General features: G+C 33.4%; 1 protein-coding gene across 4 annotated transcripts in view; it reads right to left on the bottom strand.

Annotated features, from left to right (window-relative positions):
- The window catches only part of LOC141426402 (pseudouridylate synthase RPUSD2-like), a 469,933-nt gene that overhangs the window by 130,919 nt on the left and 333,014 nt on the right, over window positions 1-6,000 (bottom strand). The window lies entirely within an intron of this gene.

The raw sequence follows: 6,000 nt of genomic DNA on the forward strand, positions 1-6,000 counted from the left end.
CCTCCAGCGAGACCCGGACACTCAAGTATCACTAAATATCATACACAAATGTTTTCGCATAGTTACAACAAATAAATTCCTTTCTTAAGACTTTTACGTAGAACAAGGTTTTCATAAGAAGAGTACCTGAAGGGACCTCTTGCCACTTGACCATTTTATACGATGTTTGGCCAACCCCTCAATGTTTGGATAAACTTGACAACGTTTACACAGTTTAATGCGTACACCAGGGTAAGGGTAATAATAAAAGGTAGTCGTAAATAGTTTCGTTTAATACATTGTATAGAAATTGATTCTCGTATATAAACTGGGTAGACCTATATCTCGCTTGCTTATTCTTGCAGAATGCGTTCATAAATAGACAAGGATGGCATTTATTAACGGCGCGACAACACTACGGAAGAAATTCGTTCTTATCGTTTACTCAATTTCACTGTGTGGCCGCTGCCGTGCGCTGGTATTTTTGAAACCTCGTATTATACTATTATTTGATATTGAAAGACTATAAAGGGCTTTGTTTCGTAAATAAGTTAATATTTTACGAAATAAATCAGTGTTTCCTACAGGTAATTGTTTTATTTTGTAATTATAGTTATTTAATACATGACTGAGAAAAATTTGTTATCAGATATTTGATAATGAATAATAAAGTTCACAGAAATTGAAGGTCATTCATTGTTATTTAATTAGATATGCCATTTTATGCTAAACTATCACTGTAAGGCTTATCTATAAAATTAAATTTTAGTTTTTTTTGGTGATATTTTTAATAAAATTCGCGAATTCGCGAAATTAATTCGTATTGTCACTGCAGTCAAGAAAGATTTTTTCAAAATGGCCGCGCCGCTTGACAGTAAATTTTAAATATGGCGCTGCCACTCCACAGGGTATTTGGTTATTTATATAACTTATATATATATTCAAGATTTTTTTGTACTACGAATACAGTCAATAATATGAAAAAACATTGGTGGTTGAATGAAACTACTTTAGTGTACAAAGTACTTTTATACGTACCCCTTTATTTTAACTGGAAACATGTCAAATCCTCTCGAGAGACAGATGAAGTCCTACACAATTTTACTACAACGGTGAGCGTCACAACCGCCCCTTCAATTCAGATTTCGTACATCACGGATTATCAAGCAACCATCTGGAATCTCACAAGCGGAATCGATCTAAGAATCCACATCGCTATAGGAACACAGAACGTACGTCCGTAAAGCTGAGCAATAAACCTTTGTGCAGTCGTACGTAGAGATACCGCTGTTTGGAATTATCTGCTTAATGCGCGAGATGCCAAATCACTGGAGCTTTGATGTGAATTAATTGAAATGAGTACAAAGAAGTAACCGCGACGATAAAAACGTTATTAGATTTTACTTTTATATTAGGAAGATAGAAAACAAAATATATTTACCTAATAAGCAAAATAATAAAAAAATAATAATAAATATCATGGGATCTTCAAAACAATTTTGGAAGGAAAGATCGAGGGGAAGAGAGGAAGAGGTTGACCTAGGCGCAGCTACATCGATCAGATAAGGGAGAAAGTCAGCGTCATGCCGTATCAAGAGGTCAAGAGGATGGCTCAAAAGGAGGGATGTGTGGAAGATACTCCACCGACAAGAGTATAACTCTTAAGTTAAAGAAGAAGAAATATCATGGGACACTTGACACTAATTGACCTAGTCCCAAACTAAACAAAGCTTTTATTATGGATACTAGCTATTATTTATTATTAAATTACAAACACACTTGAAAATGTGCGGATATTAAGTTGTTTAGACGACAATGCAAGTGCAATCAATGAAAAAGCTTCTATTAATAATAATAATAAATTTATTTCAGACCAATGATCCATATTATTGTTAGTAATAGTTAGTGCAAACTTAAAACTAGTGTTAGTGGTAATCAATAAATCAGAAAACAACAACAAACAGAACACAGAGATAATTATTTACGGGCATGGTTCCCGATCTACCACCCCAGTAATGGCGAGTAGTGGTTCTGTTAAAAATGAAATTATGAGCAAAATCAATTCCTTTTTTTTTGTAAATAGGCATGTTTTGACAAACTAAAACGATTCTTGATAATTAATAATACCAGGACAGAAATGAACTAGCTGATAAAATACCATGTAATATTTAGATAGCTACATGTGGCACAGATTTATGATTCAATCAACGAAGCGGAAATAAGACCGTCCTTCAATGTCCGAAATAGGTGTAGTCAGGCTTACAGGCTTGTTCCTAGGTCGTACTTCGTTTTATATAGCAACAGGATGTGATCATACAATCTAGACCTGTCTTTTATTGAAATAAAAAATACTTAAAAGTATGACTTAACGATAATGTAGGTGCATTAAGGATTAAAAAATAAAGTGTTGTTCAGGACTACAGGAGCATAGATGTTAAACATGAATTGTGAAGCCCACTATTTAAATGGAATAGCTAGGGATTACTAATGTTTCTAGCATTCTGTCTGTTAAAACATGGTATAAAACTATTGACGATGTAGCGACTGACATCTACTGCCAATGCCACACGACGATTACGCAATACGTCTAGTCTCAGGTCAATGTTGTTGACCTAACAAACTACCTACTTTACAATCACTGACTGATTTTCGCTCATATTTGTACGCTTCAAAATATTAAGTACCCGAAGAATATTATGTCTGGGTAATTATTTGAGGTGTAAGATAAATGTTACAGAAATAAAAACACACATTTTTGATGTGGTCTGTTTTATTTTGAACATAAGGATATGTACCGATAAGATGCTTTATATTATAAGAGATCGATAAAGTTTATTTTGGTTTAAAAAAAGCAAAAATCCAATTTTAACGGTAACGAAAATGAGCATCGAGACCACGAAAAAGAACATTTTTTTATTTTAAAATCTTATAATTGTACTATTTGAATGAACATCCGATCATAATTAGAAAACGAATAAGCATTATTTAATTAATCAGGTATCAACAGAAATAGACAATCGATATCTATATAAAAAAAAATTAAAACTTGACCACGAAAATGACGACTTCAAATTGTCATTTTTGAAACCTTTTAAATACTATCTAGAAATTACTTAATTAAAATAAGATTAATAACTTCAACTCACAAACCAAAACAGTTTTCAATACCTTCCCCCCGTGCAGGTCTACGGTAAACCAGAACGAAATTATGTTACAACAAAATGCTCCTCTAAATGACGAAGTTTTCTTTTAATATTTAGATATATACATTTCACACGTACATTCAGGGCAAATAATTCTTGAACCTCTCGCCAGTTAACAAAATTGGCGACGCACTGGTCATAATTCCTATAACCACACCTGGAGCAAATGTTGTTGACGGTCAACCATTCTTCGTTTAAATCAATTAAATCAATAACGTCATAAACGATTACACTGTAAAAAGCAGAAAATTCTATAAAAGTGTTCTGTATTTTTTCTACTTGTAGGGAAAATCATCTTTTCGTGGTCTTTAATCAGTTTCGTGGCCCATAGGACCACGAAAATGATGACCACGAAATTGAAAAGCTCTTACTTTCGCGGCTCTGCAGTAAATATCCTATAGATTTGAAGCAAATGAAATCAATATTGAATAACTTAACTGCAAATGACACAGCACCAGTAAAACATTATATTTATTTACCCAATACTTACCAAGTCGCAACCGTAACGAAAATGACGCTCGATCTTTGACGCAAATCTAACTGAACCTTTAATTCAATTATAGATAAATAATTATGACTTGCGATAAACATTATACGTTATATTGACGCAGTCTTATTTTCAAAGTTGCTTATAGTTAAAAAGGATTTACAGGAGGTTCGACCTCTTTTTTTTGTTAAAATATACTTAATAAGTGTGGCTACGAAAATGATGGTGTATTTTGGAACAACGGGAAATGTTGAAAAAAATAGTCTTATCAATGTCCTAATTTTTTATGTTTGCATGCATGGTATATCATATTATGAACATTCAATCCATGTTTTAAACAGCAAGTTTTCTATACCTTGTATTTTTTACAATACTACAAAGTAATCAGGATAATCCGAACCTGACCACGTAACTGACTTTTGTGCAGAAAATTTAAGTTATTGTGGAAAAAAGATAAAACAGAATAAAATGTATTTACGCAAGTTTCAGTGATAATATCCTAAGCAACTTAAAAACAATAAACGATATATTCTAATTTATAACTGAAAATTTGAGTCTGAACACTATTGAACCTCTCGAAATAATACCCGTCTATAAGAGATAGAATAGACACACGCAGATTTTATGCGTTAAGTGACAGGTTGTTTTCGTTGCTACGCGATCATTTCATGAAAAATAACAAGGTCTTGATAAATAATATTTAATTTGCTAGATATTTTCATGACTATAGTTTTTCATGACTTTACTTTTTATTGACCGTAGGTACTAACTATGTCAGCCTATGTACATGCCTGTGCTAAATTTCATCCATTCAAATCTTCATCTGAACACTAGAAGTGGGTAAAGTTTGACTTGCAATGTTTGAAGACTATTTACTTACAAATGAACATTGCAAGTTAATTACAAGCTTTCTCTATCACATAATCTAACTTCTTAAACTCTCCTACACAGAATCTAAGCGAAAACTCAGAAGTACTGTAATGTTGAGAATTGATAATCATTTATGTAAAAATACAATAAATGTGCAAAATAAAATAACAATCGCAAAATAAGCACTAGCAAAAAACGGACTCCGAGTAAACATTGCTCCAGATATATCCATTGATATAAGCAAAAATATCAAAGTAAACACTTATGTACAATCAATAACACTGAAACCAATCTTTATAGACGATTCGTGATCTATTTTTGTAGTGACAAATTGTTCCTGACCTCAATCTCAGATGGCAGTGTGATTTCATACATACAGACAATTGTGGGTCAATTGGACTTGGAATACATACAATAAATAAGAGTAAAATGATACGAGGAATATTTAGTAGAAACAACATAGGCTGTTATTATTATTGACGAGTTACGAACGTCAATTAGTCACAATATCTATTAGGAGCTTTTTTTTGTTATTCGAATAGATAGCAAACGAGCAAGTGGGTTTCCTGATGGTAAGATCACCACCGCCCATAGACACCTGCAACACCATAGATATTGCAGATGCGTTGCCAACCTAGAGGCCTAAGTTGGGATACCTCAAATGCCAGTAATTTCACCGGCTGTCTTACTCTCCATGCCGAAACACGACAGTGCAAGCGCTGCTGCTTCACGGCAGGATTAGCGAGCAAGATAGTGGTAGCAATCCGGGCGGACCTGGCGCAAGGTCCTACCACATATTTAGAGACAGTTTAATTTAAAACGCAGATATTATTATAGATTTCCGAAACAAAAAACTAGCTTTTTTCCCTTCAGGGTTGAACTGTCTCCATATCAAATAGGCGCGCGACTTTGGTCGGCGAAGTATTCGCATACACCACACGCACGTGCACACGCGTGCTCGCGGAAACGATACAATTTCCGGGGATAAAAAGGAAAAAACAAACAGTCTTACATAAAATTATATTAATTAGGATTGTCTATGCGCCTTTATACCATGAAATTAAAATATTTGGCGTTATTTTTTTGAAAGACGATAATTTGGACAAATTTTCGTTTTGAGCATTCTGAGTAGGTATTTGAGTTTACATTTAAACAATTATCATAGAATTCATTAAGATTCCCACAAAAACTATAAATGTATCGATGTAGGTAAACAATATAAGTACCTATCATATAGATGTTTTTTATAAAAGCTCTCGTAGACGACGTAGACTAAACAAAAGCAATCAAAAATTACTTTAGACATGTGATTGATAGATTTCATTTTGTAGGTAGGGATTTATTTATCCCTTATTCCTCGTAGTGCAGTCAGTATCAAAAGTAGCTGGTTACTTTTTACTCTGTCACATTAACACATTTGACAATCTTCTGTATGGCGCTAAGTACGTGAGCTGTATAACG

This window comes from Choristoneura fumiferana, chromosome 3, assembly GCF_025370935.1.
Source record: "Choristoneura fumiferana chromosome 3, NRCan_CFum_1, whole genome shotgun sequence".
In the NCBI taxonomy this organism is placed as follows: domain Eukaryota; kingdom Metazoa; phylum Arthropoda; class Insecta; order Lepidoptera; family Tortricidae; genus Choristoneura; species Choristoneura fumiferana.